The sequence below is a fragment of the Pteronotus mesoamericanus genome, unplaced genomic scaffold, assembly GCF_021234165.1.
Source record: "Pteronotus mesoamericanus isolate MK-2021 breed Mesoamerican mustached bat unplaced genomic scaffold, CSHL_Meso_final contig_75, whole genome shotgun sequence".
NCBI lineage: Eukaryota > Metazoa > Chordata > Mammalia > Chiroptera > Mormoopidae > Pteronotus > Pteronotus mesoamericanus.
In genome coordinates, this window is record NW_026555249.1 from 3,471,312 (window position 1) to 3,489,261 (window position 17,950).

Consider the following 17,950-nt stretch of genomic DNA (forward strand, 5'->3'; position numbering starts at 1 on the left):
ATCCCATAACCCCCAAGTTTTTTTTCCTATAATGTGCTATTGCTTTAATAAAAATCTGTATCCTCCAACTGACCTGCTTTTCCTTTGGTAGAGATTGTAGCTACTACATTAGTAAATTAAAAAATAGAAAAGGACTTTCTCACAGTTGGTCCTGTTTTTCAAATATTCATTCCAAGACCATGATATAATCATATAAACAATGACAAAAAAAAGAGGTAGAAAGAAACCAGTATGCAGAAATGGCAACAAAAGCTTATTTTTTTAAGACAAGCTTTCCCATATTACTACACAACTTCATTTCAATATAGGCAATATCATTCCCATTTTACAGGTGAAACAACTGAGCAATGGAGAATTTAAGTTGGTACCTTCAGTCACTAGCTAGTAAAAAGCAAAGCAAAGTCAGCCCAGTTTTTCTCTAAGATGGCGGGCTCGCTGTCATTGTCAGAATCCACCTTTTGTTTGGGTCCAAACTTTCCATTGTCAGTTTGGAAGTTGAGGCAAGAGTGCAACTGATTATACAAACCAGCCATGATTCCAGCACAGGCCAAGCTTCTCATCAATATTTTCAATGTCACTGAAACTTAAAGACATCTCACAACTTTAAAATTTTGTGTCTCTCTGTCCATCTGTTTTTACTGGATAGCTAGCCATATTTGGGGAAATTTATGTAGAACCTTAGGTTTCTTGTTCAAAAACAGTAAAACAACCTACTCAAGTTGAAAAGTGTTTATTGTTCTTCTGCTTTTAAATGTCCGCACAGTGAAGAGTTCAATATCGTATTGTTGCAACCCATCTTCTTTTTTTTTGTTCTATTAAGAAAGGTTAAAATTGGCATCTGTATTACTAAGAACCTTCTTTGAAAGTGATAGTACCTCATCAGGTTTCCAATGGCCTTATGATAACACAGAAGCCATTTGGAAATAACTGCTTTATGGTAATCATATTAATATATCTTGAAATTTGTCACCCTTCCCCCCAATCCCTCACTTCATCACATCTGTAGACACTTATCTCACTGCATTTATATATCTAGCCTTCTATGATTATTCACTTTTCTCCACTGAAGTAGCTTCTTGCCCTCCTTCCATGAAATAATGGACAAAACATGATTCTTTGCTCATTTCTCTGACTAGTCTTTAGCTCTTCTGATGCCTTCTCTCTATCTCATCTAAATCCCGGTATCCCACCTAAATATGAAGGGTCCCCATTGTTTTTTTCATTCTCTTGTCTTGCTAAGTTATTTGTCTCAAGAGAGAGGCACACAGCAGTAGAAAAAACAGTCAAATTTTGGGCCAGCCAGACATGTATTCAAATTTCCAGTTTGCCACCTCCTACGTGTGTAAAATTGAACAAGTTATTTATGTTTCCTGAACACCACCCTTGTACCTCTGTAAATGGTGGAACAATGTAAATGATAATACTTCCCCCAAAGAGTTGTTGTGATAATTAATATGATAACATATAAAGCACTAAGCAAAGTGGAACATAGAGGTTTAATACATGACAGTTAATCTTTATCATAAATGATGATCTAATTAACTCCTTTTTTCCTACTATTACTACTGTGGAAATGATTTTATATCCATATCTTCAGTAATTTCCAACTTTATCTTAAAGGTCTTTCTCTTTTTTCAATAAATCTGGTCAAAATTTTTGGAACTCTATTTCACTTTCTCCTCCCCCATTGGATTGATTGTAGGCTGTGGATATATTTATGTTTCTGAAGAACATTTCTCAACACATCATTGCCTCCAGCACCCCCCACCTATTCTTACTTTCTCCTTAGTTAAATATTTTCAATGGTGTTGACTTTCTCTCAAAGCTAAAATTCCCCATCAATTCATCCATCCATCCTTCTATCCATTTGCTGCTGTGACTTTTGTCTATTCTATTCCTTTGCCTTCAGTGAAAATTCTTTAGTGAGCATTTGTATTTGGCTAAATTATTATATTGTTAAGTTTTGATTCAAAACCTTTGCTAGCCCTACACCCTTCAATTAATTATAAAGCTTCTTATATTATCTACATTTTACATTTTGGCCTAGGTATTTGCATTTGTAACAAATCTCCTCTTTTAGGTATTAGATCTCATTAAATTTATATTTTATTCTTATCCTTTAGGACATAATGCTTACACCTAAAGAGCTTTAATATATATGAGATGATTGAATTTTTACATATGTAAATATAGTCTACATTCATACTAAAATAAATATATGTGTTCAATCCCTTCCTGATTCATACTTAAAAAGGAAATGGTTATTTGTTAAATTTCTTAGATGATTAATGATGGGGTATTGGACCCTTCTCTTCAGTGATTCTAAAAAATATATTTTGCAGCTGGTTTACATTGGAAGATTTTTGTCTGTATGCCCAGACGGTACATATTTTACTAGTTGCCAGTCAGAAGGGTAATGAATATTAAGACTTGGATGGAGGAAAAAGAATTTAAATAGCACGGAAAAACTGTTTCTTTTTTTAATTTATCTTCATGCATTCTATTTCTATTTTCCATTCTATTCCAATGTTATCATTAATGTATCTTTCTTTACTAGATGGAGCACAAATGTAAAATCAGGCTATTTTGCAAATATATTTGCTCGTGTGAAGATAGCTGTTTAGGGAATTTATTCAGGTTCTTGGGTTGCTTCTACAAGAACAAAACAACCTATTCACATTAAAAAATGTGGTAATATAAACATTTCTAAGTTTCTACTTTGATAGATAATTACATGTCTAGATGTGATTAAATATATTTAGAAATATGTTTCACTATTGCTGAGTTTCGTGCATGCCCAAACTTTAGGCATAAGTCTTTTTAAGGCACATTGGATCCCATTAAGTAGGACATGTCTAGGATTTTAGAACGATTGGCAGATAAAACACGATCTCTAGGCCTATTTTTATCTTCTAGCATTATCTCTGATGATTGACTCTGTCTCTTCAACTTGCTTAGTTGTTAAGAAAAATTAAGGGACAGCACAGGTATGTCTGTAGAGACTCTGGATCAATTAGAAGCTATGTGTCATCTCTCCCTCTAAATTAGGCTTCATACACTCTGCTGTTTAGCTGAAGCAACTTCAGAGAAATAGTTTGCTTAACAACATGAACCTTCTAGAACACCTTTTGGCTCTCCTTTGTAGTTTCACAAAGTTTTCCCACATTGCCCTCTGTCCTTTACATTTTTCTTTTACTTTGTAAGAAAATTATATTGTCTCTATTACCTCAAATATCTCTAGTCATTAATGCAGATTAGGTAGCCCTTGAAATTTAATACACTAACACTTCTAATCACAGACTGAAGTTGTTATAATAAATTGACTGAATTGGAGAACTCATCAGCATTCATAATCAACTTTTTAAAAACTTATTTTTAAAAATAATAAAAAAAATATCCAAGATTTTCTATAACTAGACTCAATTCAGTTTACTAATACCATTTCCAGCATCGGGTTTTACTCCAATATTTGAGTCTCTATTGATGTTGATTTTGAGACTCAACTTTGTGTTTCTCAGAGTCATTTTGGTAGTTTTAAATTTTTGAAATGGTCCCTCAGAAAGCATCACTGTATTTCTCAATGCAACCAGAGGGAGAGCCTTGGTGGATGAGGTAATACACAGGAAAGGTATTCAAGAGATTAGGAGAGGACTAGCCTCTTAAAGAGTAGCATCAATATTAAGGGTGAAACAGAAGAAAAGAAAACAAAGAAGAAAAGAAGTGAATAGCAGTGTAGACTGGTAAGGAGAACAAGAGGTGGCATTTTAGGAAGAGAGAAAATTTAATTAAGTCATAGGCCTCCTTTTTCAAAATAAGTCTCTTGAATATATTTCAGTGTCATATGAATTTGATGACATTTCCTGCGAAAGTGGGAAACTAGTCTCTAAAAGAAATAATAGGGTGAGTCATTCTGGGTGCCATGTGCTTTTGGATGGAAACTGGCAACACTCTGGCAAAAAAAGACCAATATAGTTAGTGATCTTGTTTCTTAAGAGGTGTGTTATAAATAGAAAATAAAACTTTCATGAAGGTCTGTGTCTTATTAACCAGTTTACATTAAATATAGTGTGACATTATCTTTTGAATCATGGTATAATCAAAATAGATATAAAAGTTTAGAAAAATTACTTTTTAAAAATATTAGGTGCATTTCCAAAGCTTTCTTTTTATTTTTAATTTTCCAGTTTATAAAATAAACTTTCCTCATTTTACATGCAATTTAATTCTTATTTTAATGCATATGCTCACTTAAACATATACTCTAACAACGTGGAGCTTCACCTGCATTTCCACTTCCTTGTCCCTAGAAAGTCCCAGGACTGAGATGTTCTGCATGAGTCTTCTCTCTGATCCCCTTTTCTGAAGGACATTTAAGTAGAGCATAAGGCTGTTTTTTACCCTGTGTATAATTGCTAGAAGAGCTAAGGCTAAAAATATGTGGTGGAAAGAGTTATAATTGGCCGATCTACAAGTGAGAATATTTTCATCACAACTAAAAGTGAAGAATGAAGCTGGAACAGAGATTATGAGAGAAAACACAGAGAAAAGAGGCTCTAGACCCTATCACTAATATAATAGTAACACACGTGTCTACAGTGCTTGTTATGTGCCAGGCACTTAACGTAAACTATTTACGTATTTAGTCAATTCTCCCCAAAACCCTAAGAAGTAGGAGTAGGCTATTTCCCATTTTTCAGTTAAGTAAACTGAGGTGCAGACTATTTAAGGAGCTTGACAAGGTCACACAGATTATCAGATTCAAATCCAGGCAGTCTCGTTTCAGAGGTCATGCTCTTAACCATGACAATGCACGCCTTCCCAGGGGAGGGAAACACTTGACGTTAGCAAGACCGTCTTAGGTTTTGGCTTTTGCAAAGGAAGTTTTTGGCTCATCTTCTTACTAAGTTTTCCTGGCCTCTGAGGTGCCTGCGAATGATTTCTAGATGAACTAGACCTGGATCAGGTGTGTAGTCATTTATATGAATGACTTTATACTACTTTGTACCAATTACTATCTTAATTCAACGGGTATAAAGCAGGCTGATGAGAAAGTACACAAGGATATTTTTACTCTAGGATTATAGGAAGAAAAATTAAAGCAAATTACATGAGAGTATTGTGATCATATTGATGAATCTCCTCCACTTTCTCAGAAAGCCAGTTTCCAACTCAGTCAAGCTATTGACAAGTGCAGAGTGATTTACTACCAATAAGACTGACATAGGCCTTCCAGTTAATTGGGGCACCATCCATTTTTCCTAGTCAGCACCTCTTCCATGCCAGTTAAACCTATTGTAGTTTTTCAACATACTCCTTACTTCTCACTTTCCACGCCCACACTGGTAGGTGGGGCAGCAGATTGCAGTCAGAAGCAGAGGTGAAAGAATTGCACTATGCTTTTGACTCCTTCACATTGACAGGACTTAACTGACTTAACTTTCTAGGCAATAGAACCAAAAAATAGAAGACGAAGGTACAATCTGACTGTGCTCAATTGAACTTACTCAGAAATACCTTTGAATGTTGTCTCCTGAGATGTTGTCTTATCTAAGGTTCAGAATGACTAGGAGTTCCTCTCTAGGACCCACTTTGAATTCTATAACACAGGCAAGCATGACCTGAAGATCTGAGTATAATAATTATTTAAGGATTTCATATCACCTTCAAACTCTTCCAAAGATCATGACTTGAAAGAGTAGACCTCCATGGCGGAGAGGGAGATATCTGGGTTTCTTTTCATTTTCTCAATTAATTTCATATTCACATAAATTCCTTTAATTTGAATTTCTTTTCTTCATGTTCTCAGAAATTATGCATCTTTAAAAATTTGGCCATTGTTTTTTATCTCATATCACTAGAAAACTCTAAACTTCTGGCATTATGGCTAAAATGATCTCCTTATCATTTTTTGCATTGTCTTCTCATTTCTTTCTTGTTTTCTTTGATTTTACATTTTCTTTTAATTCTCATTTCTTATTCTGTCTAGTATAAATGATTCTACTTCTTTCTTAAGGAAGGCTTTATTTTTATTTCACTTTGGAGAGACATAATTTAGATGCTATGAACATGCATTTACTTTAATATAGAATATCTATTTAAGACCTAAAACCTTAACCAAATACATAAAATGAATGTGGATATGTTGTGGATAATCAAAAGTACAAAGCAGCCAGTAAAAAGACATGGGAGCAACACCATCCTTCAATGTATAAAATGCTTGCTCTGTACTCTAATGTCACTATCCTTGGCCATGTTTAAAATACCTGCCTTAGGCAGTGTTATGCTCTTTGGCTAATGGACAGTAATAAACTAGCTTGAGAGATTAGTGCAAGCCATGCAGTGGTTGCATCCAAAGTAACAGAGATGGGGAGCATTACTGTTTATGAGGTAAAATTTAAGTTTTGCTCCCACTAAGTTTATGGTTACAGTGACATCAATAGCTACAACAACAACAACAAAACACACTAACAACCCACAAATTGTCCATGGTTTCTGATCTTCCAAAAGTCTTTCATGTAAATAAATAAAGATTATTATCTTTCGCACTGTAGGTCAAGTAGAGATCTGCTACAGACCCAGCATGAAGCATGCAAGCCAGGACATTGCCATTTCCGTGACATAGGGAAAGAGAGATGGCACAACCATGGGTGGCCCTAAAACTCTTTTCTTGCAAAGAGAAAATATCTCTGCTACTCACAACTCATTGGTTAAAGCAAGTCCCACTGTAAGGTTGCAGTAGATGGTTGGAAAAGAAAAATCTTCTGACTGGTGTGTTCAGTGGGGCGGGGGTCATCCCGCAAACCAAAGAGTCACCTGTTCGATTCCTGGTCAGGGTACATGCCTGGCTCACGGACCAGGAACCCAGTTTGGGGCACATGAGAGGCATCCAATTGATGTTTCTTTTACACATTGATGTTTCTCTCCCTCTCTCCCTCCTTTTCCCTCTCTCTAAAAACAAATAATTTTTTTAAAAGGTGCTCTTTGCATATATTTAAAAGCAACCTCATGCCTTCCTATAAGGAATTCACTTTTGAACAGGAATATTTATTCTCCCCTGTTGCTGGCACCATAAGGTGAAAAGTGCTTCTCAGAAGTTGTCTCACCGCTAATGGGGGTTTTTAATCAGGAAATGTTGTCGTGCTAATCTAATAGACTTTCAGTTCAGACCTCAGTGTCACTGAAGCCTAAAATATCCCTGAAGTTGCACATATAGAAATCTCTGAATAATGGAGTCTATCCCTAAAGAGGTATTATGCAAATGAATGCATTTAGTTAATATGTACTGTAAACAGATCACTACTTCCCCGTTCCTTTCTAAATCACAGCAGAGATTAAAACTGTAATATTCTTATTACCTAACAAAGTAGCTAAATGTTTAAAGTAGATCTGCAAAGGACTTCAAGCCCAATAGTGCACCCTCTTGAATTTGGATTGGGCTTTTCTTCCAAAGGTCGTAACATCTTCTTACATGTTTTGTCTAACCTCTCAGAAAACATTTCTCTTAGAAATAGACAATATCAAGTTACACTCGCTTTCTCTGGCCTCTGAGAGATTATTGAATATTTTATAGTCCCCTATTACCAAATTCCAACCTAGTATTCACTGACAAATGAAAGAGTGACATTCGTATGTAACACAGAAGTTGGAAAATCTGGCTTAAAATGAATATGCAGCTGATTGCTGCCTTCTGATTTAGCGGCCTCACCGGGAGCTAATGTCAGTCTCCATTAGAACTCATTCCTGTCACATTGGCCAATTTTACTACCAGCAAATGATTCCAGATAAGGATGAAAACTGAATAATGATCTTTTCATTTGTCTTTTAAAGCTTTATTGAATACAGAAAATGAAATAGGATGTTATGGCTTTGGCTATGTAGTTTTAAAAGGTTGATTTTTATGAAGGTATTTTTGAGCCAACATAAAAACTGAGTTGCACTGACGGGGAAGCTTCTCCTCTCAATTAAACAGAAGCCAATTCATCAAACAACACTGATTACATCAAACATGCCTAATATCCCCTCGAGATCGCCTATTTTATGCCAGAAAACTTCCTCTCGCTTTTGAAAGACGTAAAACAGAACATGGATAAACGAGGACTTATAAATGAGCAAATTTGTTTTTGCCTTTCTGTTTTTCATTTGCTACTGGATCAAAGTAGTACAAGTCTTTATTTCTTTATTGTCCAAGGAAAGAGAGAACAAAAAGGCTGAGCACAGTTTGATAGTTGAAACAAAAGTTCTGCAACCTTACCCAGGGGAAAGAAGAGAGGAGACAGATAAATCTACACTGGTCACTCTCAGAGAAAGGGAGGTTCAATCAAATGCATTACAGCTCCTTTAGAGAGGAGAATAGGCCTCAGTGCAGTACTGAAAGGCAAGTTTTAAGAGTAAAGGAAATGATCGGCTCCGAGCAGGGCAGCAGCCAGTGAGTAAATGTTGTCAGAGGGTCTACTGTATTCTTACTAATGGCCATTTTGACTTCCTATTGGCACATAGTAGATCACTGTCCTTGAGGGGTGAAGTGGGTAATGTCCAGAGTGGCAAAAGACTTTTCCAACACCCAGCATTCTCTGAGGCAACTAGGCCAGAAATATGACCGTCAAGGGAAAGACAGAATATCCCAGAAAATCTGAGATCCTCACCACATGTTCATCAGGTTTTCAAAACCCTATTTCACTGGTGCCTTCTCCCTTTTCAAGGACGTGTTTCTCTTTTATTTCTGCTGTTTTGCTTAGGTGTTTCTTTTTTTAATTTTGTTAACTTTATTTCTTTTTTTATTCCAGTTTTCTTACATCAATGCTTCAATTTTCCCAGGCTTTTTCCTTTTGTTTTTATCCATTGTGACAAAAAAGAAAAGAGGTATCATTCTGACCTTTTACTTTTTGCTGGTATATTTTTAAGATTTAATTTTATGCAGAACCACACGGTCGTCTAAGTAACTAATGGGATTCATGGCAAGAGCCAAAAAAAAAAAAAAAAATCAAGTCAATTACATAAGATATGTTTCTGTTTTCACCAAAATTAACCATTTATTGCCCCAAAATATACTATTAAGGATTAGTCAATATCTTCAGTCTATGTTTTACTTTCTAAAATATTTTATTGCATATATTAATAGGGCATAATAAACACCAATGGCAAAGGTTTTTTAGCTACAAGGAGAAAGAAATCAAATCTCCTACAGTGGGTTGAATGGCAGCCTCCCATTTCCCCCTTAAAATGATATGTTCAGGTGCTAGTTCCAGAATTTATTAATGCTAACAATTTTGGGAAACAGGTTTTTTCAGATGTAATTGAATTAAGAATCTTGAGACGAGGAGATCTTTCTGGATTATCCAGGTAAGCCTTAAACACAAGGACATGTGTCCTTATGAGAAACACACAGACATGAAGGAGAAGACATGGGCACACAGAGGAAAGGCGATGTGAAGACAGAGGCGAAGGTGCTGGAGGGATGTGGTCCCGGGCCAGGGAAGCCAAGAAATATCTAAAGTCGTGAATGAGCCATGACAAGCTGAAGAGGCAAGAAAGTCTTCTCCCATAGAGTCCCAGAGAAAGTGGGGTCCCACTGATACCTTGGTTTCGGATTTATGTCCTCCAGAATTGTGAGAGAATAAATTGTGTTGTTTTAAGCCACCCAGTTGTGGTACTTTGTCAAGGCAGTCATAACATAATAATACATCTTCTTTATTTATATATATATATATGTGTGTGTGTGTGTGTGTGTGTGTGTGTTTAGAAATATATATCTATTTCTCTCCAAATATAAATACATATGTATCTCAAAACCCTCTGAATGAATATTTAAGAGGTACTTATATAGGGTGATCCTTTTATATATGGAAGTAAGCATTTCCATTTTGTAGTTATTTATAGCTTTTTCTTGAAGCACATTTGCATTCACATCATTTCCTTTGATTCCATACCCAAATCTTCTTCAAGTTCTATTTGTGATTGTCTAGCTTTATAGCAATGGGTAAAATAGGGAAGCAAGTCTCTGTGTGAGCGAGAAATTTCCCAGAGAAAATTGTTAACAATTCTCTCTCTTTGGAATATTGGAATGAAATGGTACTGAAAATACTTGAGTTCATTTTGAGTTTAAAATTTTTAGATGTCAGAAAAGAATTAAACTTTGATTTTGAGGTAATATATGATTCTGAATCACTAGTTATTTTTTTAATTGACTCAAGAAGGAAAATAACACATTGCAACTTTGTCCTTGAGGCCTAAGCCAACCCCAGCCTTCCTGACTTTCCTTACTGTTTACATTTTCTGACCCATCTATAATCTATTATTACTAATAGGTTTCTGTTAATGTTGCTAATTGTTATTTCCTTTGTTACCTGTCTGCCAGCCCTGCTAGAACACACGCTCCACATGGGTAAATAGAGATCTTGGTATGTTCTGTTCCCTCCCATGTCACCTGGCACAACTCACGGTCAGTGTTCAACATGTTCTGAATAAACCAATACGCAATTAGCCCTCTTCTCTCAAGGTTTAGGGAGAAATAAGCTCCAACAAACATGCTTGGAGAGATTGAAAAATGTGAACAACTGCTTCTGAAGATGAAGAACATGTGACAGGGCAGAAGGAAGGGAAATTAAATTTTGAGATTGGTCACAGCCAGCAACAACTGTGATATCTACTTTGATGGCAATGATTCTATTCTTATGATAGCCCCTTAAAGATCAGAGGATTACAATATTAGGGGCTAGAGTAAATCATGAACCAAAAATAGTGACTAACTCTGTATTCAAAATCATCCACACCATCCTGGAAGATTCTAGAAAACCAAGAGTGGAAAAGGTGACTGTGTACCGGCTGCTTTGCCTTTTGCTACTGTTCTTCACCACCGCACACCCTCTCCCTGCAAGGCTTTCTCTATTTTTCCGAGTGCCTGCTTGAGTTCAATGATGAGCAAAATATAAAGCAGATAGAGTTGGTCCTTATTCTTTCATTCCATTCTTAAAGCCATTCTGAAGTTTGTTCTTATAAAACTTCAACAGAGGGGACAGATATGATTCCTATGATACACAAATAATGAAGTTAGGTGAGTGAGATACGTTAAGGGACTTCTGCAAGTCTATAGTTAGGCAGTTGGGCGGTGGGTGTACAAATATTGAATCCTGACTTTTTAACTCTTTCCTGTATTCATTTCTCAGGTCTCTCTTTTAACTTAATAATTCCTTGAAATTAATTCTACCCATTCAGTCTTTATTATTTCACTGAGAAAAGCAGTTGAACAAGGATCCAATCAGTATTGCTGGGTTCCAAATTTAGGTCTGCCACTTCATAGATATAGGGTATTGACAAAAACGACTCAAGTTTTTTGTCAGTCCCTCCCACATTGTCAAATTATGGAAAATAATAGACCACTGACATTATTATTGTTTCCCAAGTCATGTGTTGTTTTCAAATGTAGTAATGTACTAATCATTTTCTGTCCTTTTTATTTCTTCTTGAATATCAAATCTTCCATCTGAGATCACTTTCCTTCTGTCTGAAAGGAAAACTTAAAATTTATTTTGTAATGGATGTGCTGATGGCAAACTCTTACTTTTTGTCTGCTCTTATTCATGAAAGAAATTCTCACTGCTCATAGATTACTGGTTTGAGAAATGTCTCCTTTCAGCACATTGAAGATATGTCAGCATCTTCCGGTTCCCACTATCACATATGTGAAGACAGCTGTCGTCCATCCACGGCGCCATTGGAGCCAGTCCGCTTCACTCTGGCTACTCCTCAGATCTCTCTTTCTTGGGCAGCCTGTAGTTTCATTATTTGTACGCAGGGGTGGATATATTTTGTATGCTTATTTTGCTTGAGCTTTGTTGGGCTTCTTGAATTAGTTTTGTAGTTTCATCAGTTCCAGATCTCTTTTTTACATTATATCTTCAAATAATTTATCTGTCATACTCTTTTCTGTACACCTAGAACTGAAATTACACATTTGTTAAACCTTTTTAAGGCACTACCCCAGACAGAAAGATACCATGTTACTGATGCACAAGATTATATGTTATTGATGTTTTTCTGTGTTCATAACTTTAGCCTTTTAACTAAGTAACTTCCTCTTTCTGTCTTTGTAAAATGTTCTTGAAATGTATCCATTTTCCCTGTGTATTATTCTGCTTAGGCTACCATAACAAGGTGCCATAGAGGGTGACTTAAACAATATAAATTTATTTTCTCACAGTTCCGGAGGCTGGAAACCCAAGATCAGGGTGCCAGCATGCACAGTTTACGGTGTGAGACCTCTCCCTGGTTTGTAGATAGTCATACTCTCATTATGTCCTAACACGACAATGAGTAGTGAGACAGAAAGACCTTCTCATTATAAGATGGTCCAATCAAATTAGGGCCCTACTTTATGACCTCATTTAACTTTAATTACCTCCCAGTGATTATATCCAGGGTCAGTCACCATAGGGGATAGGGTTTAAACACATGATTTTGGGGGAAACAATTCAGTCCAAAGCATTGTGCTCCTTTCTACCAAGTATAAAGATTCTTGGAAATGTATAAGATATTAGTAAGCATCATTGGATTTTACTAATTTGGTATATTCATCTATTTGACACAATATGCTATTACAAATGTTTGCCTTTAACCCACTAAGTTAATTATTCCATAATTCTTAGTTTACTATTCCCCAACTCCTTTTCTGGAACTGTGTATCAGTGATAACTGTCACATGAGTTCCTAAATGAAGCTATAGGTGAAATAACTCATAATAAAAAATGTCGGTATAAAAAGTAAGCCCTTCTTGAGAGAAATGGAAAGTTAGTGATATCGGATAGAAATAAGTTCTTCAAAAAGATTAAAATTAAGCTACTTACATGTGTGGAATATGTGATAATAGAGGATACTCATAGAAGTATGACCAATGCATATTCAGAGGAATGGGGTGCCTATTCCAGGAAGATTTCTTAAGTGAAGACATGTATAACAGAGTAATCTATTTTAAAGGAAGATGTTATAAAGGACTGAACATAAATTTTAGATTTGAACCACCTGAATTTGTATCCTGGACCAACTATAAAATCTGGCTATGAATCATTGGATAACTTAACCATTCATGATTTTTTGTCTGAAATATTGCAACTAACTGCTAGGGATAACAACATCTAAGTCTGAGATTCTTGAATGAATTGAATTAAGAAAACACAAAAGCAGGTATATAAAAAATGCTGTTAAAATATATTTAAGTCATATTCAGTGGTAGTTTTTTTATCTGTAAAGTGTGGACAATATACCTGGTTTTGTTTTTTCTGAATAAATAAAATTATTTATGTAAAGTATTTAGAGCAATGTCTAGCAGATAGTAAGTATACAAGTGGAATATTTTTCCTTTCTTATTTTTCCTTCAATTGAAGTAGTTAACTAAAATTGGTCACTAATAAAGAGATTACAGAAGGAAAAGAAAGCAAAAGACAAAGCATTTTGGAAGGTTTTACACTAAAATATGAAAATTAAAGAGAAATCAGCAAGAGCATTGGATTCACAAAGTAAAGAGGAGAAAATGTATGGGAAGTTGAATGCACAGAGTGTATATAAATGAGAGGCATTAGACAACGTTAAAGCCAAGAGAGAAATACAAGTTTTAAGTGCTAATAAAAGAGTATTGACTTTGCTATTTAAAATTTGTTGGTTTCTTTGAAGAGCAGTTTTCACAAAATGGCAGTAGAGGAAAATATATTGTGTTAAATTGATGAAAAAATAGGAAGTAAAGATATAGTGATTTAAAAAATCACTATATAAAAGGAGTATATGATTGTCGGAGGGCTACAGAAATCAAAATAAAGTGAATTTTTTTCTGTTTAATCTGAAAACATGTTTTACATGTTTATGGAAGATAGCTACTGAAAGTGATTAATTTGAGTGAAAGAAGACAATAAGAAAGAGAGGGCTCAAGAACATAGGTGAAGGCGTTTAGAAAAAGAAAAAAAAAAAAACAACGGTGCGTACTTTCCTTTAAAATAGCCAGAAATGAAGAGAGAAAAAAATGGCAGAAGGATATGGTGAAGTTTTAAAGAGTCAAGGATGTGGTCGCAAGAAGAAACTTTCTAAGAAAGAGGCAGGCTGTGGAAGTGCCTCCCCTGCGAGGAGCAGTTTCGGTAAGGTAGGAGGTGAGCTCGCCGCCAGCGACAGCCAAGTGATGCTGGCACCGCGGAGCCTAGGACGGGTTGCGGGCCTGCATCCCAAAATGATGGCTGAGCTGAAATGTGCGTTTCTGCCTCGACGAGAATGGAACTGGTTTGAAAGAGTCAAAATGGGAAAGCAATAAACTACAAAAAGAAAAATGAATTAAAGACCTATACACACAACTGAAAAGTTTCAGTGACAGCTCAATTGAAGTTAGAGAACATAAATTTGGAGTGAACCCAGTCCTGGAAGATAAGTCCTATTTTAAATCCTAAGGGAAGCTTGGTAATGAAATACATTAAGAATACACTGCCCAATTGAAAGTTGAAAAGGAGATTAGGGAAGACAAATGTAATTACCCATATTGTAATTTGGTCAAGACACCAAGGTTAATAACATTCCTCCTTTTTTTAAAAGTTGCCATGAATTTTTTAATACCTTATAATGGCCAGTGTCACAGTTTTTACTCTTTATACAAGAGATGAACTTTTCGATATGCAATTTTAAATGTTAAGCATGTGTATTAAGGATATGTATTCACCATTACACATGCACATACATTTGCACCTATAGAAATATTAGAGAATCAACATTTTTTAATTACATAAAGTGCTTGGATGGAAAATCGATTCCTCTTTCTCTTCCAAATTTGACAAGAAGATGTGATTGAAACTGGGATCTGTCATGATAATTAAAGGCAGAGATAATGTTGGCGTACAATATTGTTTAGGCGTTGAGTAGGGTCATTAGAGGGAGTTTGGTGCAAGCCAGACTGACCCTGTCAAGTTACATGTCCTCTATATACTCATCTTCGAACTGGGAAGCAGAGGTATATTATATCACAAGGGTTTTGAAGAATAAATGAGATAAAGCACATAGAATGCTTAACACAGTAAATTCTCGAAGAATTCAATTATTATATTACCCATTAAGAGTTTTAACTTGATACTTCCTTGATCCCGAGTATTGATATGAGAATCAGCAATTATGGACAGCAAGGTTTAGCATATACCCTCAGTCTTTGGTAGTATCAGAATATGAAAGAACCATCTACTTTATACTTACTATGCTAAACTTTTGTGGTATATATGTATCTTTGTTGATATAAATTTTGACCTATGTGCATTTGTACAGTGACTCATTTTATACAGGAATTCTATCATTTGTTTAATTTGAAGACACTGTTGAAGTGGTAATAAACATTAAATCTAAATAATAATACAGTGACTCTTCAATATCTCCAGAGATTGTCTCTTTTGAGTAGAGTATACTTGTGTATGGCAATACACAGTCATTAAATATGATAAAGCTTAAAAAGCTAAACAAAATTACATTTCTAAAATATATATATCATAATATTTGAATTGAAATTGCACTTATATATACTAACTATTCTTTACTATAATAATATAATAGTTTGCTTCTATAATCATATGTTACACTTTGATTTAACAGTGAATAAAATAACAAAAACTCACTTTGTGGCATTATTTTTGAAAACTTACTAGGTGAAATAGGTATAAACTATATTACACAATAAACTTAATAATGCCATTATACTTTCCTCCTAAAGTACCTTTAAAAGAAAAGTGTTAGGAAGTGTTTAAGAAACAAGCAAAGTGCATTATTTGTCATTATCAAATTAAAGCTCATATCCAAATACCCTAGTCACAACTCTTTTATTCAAATTACTTTAAACAAAATGCATTTCATTACCCCAGTAAATGGGAAATTCAGCGCATGGAGTTATCTTAGAGATTATTGAATCTGTGTATGTGTGTTTCTTTTATCTTTTAGCCTCTCCTTCTTTTCAGCACTGTTTATCTCTGTGTGCTAATCTTATTCCCTTCTCTTGAAGAGTTGAAGAAAATTACTGAAAACAGCTTCAAACTTACACCAAATCAGTTTGAAAACTACTGAATACAGGGAGAAACTATAGTTCATGGTACTCTTATATAAAACCTTTGGAATTTATTGTCTTGGGTTTTTTGACCGTTTCTGAGCTAATAACTATGGCTAGAATAGTGGAGTTTTGACTGGCCATGTATGGTATATGTTTACCTGTATATTGGCACTGAACAACTATGGTTAGTAACCATAGTTCAGAATCCCACTGACAGACAAGACATGGTCTCCACAGTAGAAGGAAGGCTGTGTGCAGAAAAACAGAAAGAGAAACACTGTGCATATAAAATTAGCAGCTCAATCAACTTTGTAATAATATTCCATTACATGACCAAAGAGAATGGAATTACAGAAAATGTTACACAAAATAAATGTTTTGCCAATATGTTTTACACTGGAGTATAAGCCTTTCATTGTGTAGGACTTTGTTCCAGTCATTGACATTCTCTATCACTTAGTTCAGTATCCTCAAGTAGAGAACCAGGAGTCTAAGCTTACCTTTATGGTGCCCACTAGATGCAAAATACTTCAGTTTTTAATAAGTTAAGAGGGATAGCTCTTAGATACTATTACTTTAAAGGGAAGCTGTATAAGAAAGTGGATAGATAACTGGTTTGGGGTCACATGGATCTTTCTTAGGTCTGCCACTTAGCAGCTGTATAAACTTGCACAAAGAAGTGGTTTTCTCTTCTGTACAGTGGTGTTGGGGAGATAGAAACATTATCTACCTCATAAGAGTTTTTGTGATGGGCATAAAAGATAACTACACTGTTGTGGATGAGTCAAAAGTGGTGTAATTTTAAATAATCTCCAGCATCATTTGGAATTTATAAAAAGTCAACGTTCAGTTTTATCTAGAACCTTTGGTATTAAATGTGTTCCATTCACACTATTTACGGGGTCATAGAAATCAAGTGTGCAGTTGTTTATTTGTCTCTGTTCCCCTGACCCAATAGATGGGGACATAGGAAATGTGGAGCAATCATTATAAACACTTCTAATGATGTCACTACCTTTTTTTAAATCAGAAAATGATACTAAACTGACATGAAAAGTTAAATATTGCTTTATGTTAAGTGGTCATCACCAGCATCTTGAAGAGCTAATTAAAGACATTCTTTTTTAAAAAGCACTTGTTAAACACAATAAATTCAAAATGATCTTTATGTAACTGCACAAAGAGGAATGGAGAATTGTCCACAATTTCTATGATATCTCCTGAAGCAAGGTTCTCTTTTGTTTGTTATCAGATAAGATATGATTGTCATTGAATTCAAAAGAGAGACCAAGGGGAAAAATTGAATAAATGAATGAATGAATGAATGAATAAATACCAGATCACGATTGCCTATTTTTCTCAATTATCAGTGAGTAGTATTGAGAGTTACCTTCAAAGCGTCACTTTTTACTTATTTTTAATGCACATATTTATATGTAAAAATATTAATTTAAGCCAATACACAGCAGATACACCATAGAAATGTTTTGATTGAATTCCTAAAGGCTAAATTTTGATTATCAACATTTATCCACAACCAAGACCAAAGCCAAGTATCTCCATCCTAAAACAAACTGTATGAATTCTGTGATATGAGTAAATCTAAATGAAAATCAAGAAAACAAGGAAATGGGGACAATTCAGAAAGTCTGCAATATATCAAGTGTTAGTGAAGTGAGCACAAGAAAACGGGGACACTTTTTCTGCTTGTGAAATTATAAATTGTTAAATCCACTTTGGAGGGCAACCTGGTACATCTGTGGAATGCCCTATCATCCAGGAATCTCATGCTTGTGCATGGACTCTAAAGAAATGCCTGTGTACTAGATAGTGTGTGCTAAGATGTTTACTACAACAATGTTTACAGTAAACAATTGGAAAAATATAATTATCCATATAATG

At 35.0% G+C, this 17,950-nt stretch overlaps 1 pseudogene; it reads left to right on the forward strand.

The window, feature by feature from the left end:
• The first annotated feature begins 14,005 nt into the window (after window positions 1-14,005).
• LOC129079026 (pre-mRNA-splicing factor SPF27-like) overlaps window positions 14,006-17,950 on the forward strand; it is a 45,847-nt pseudogene continuing 41,902 nt past the window's right edge.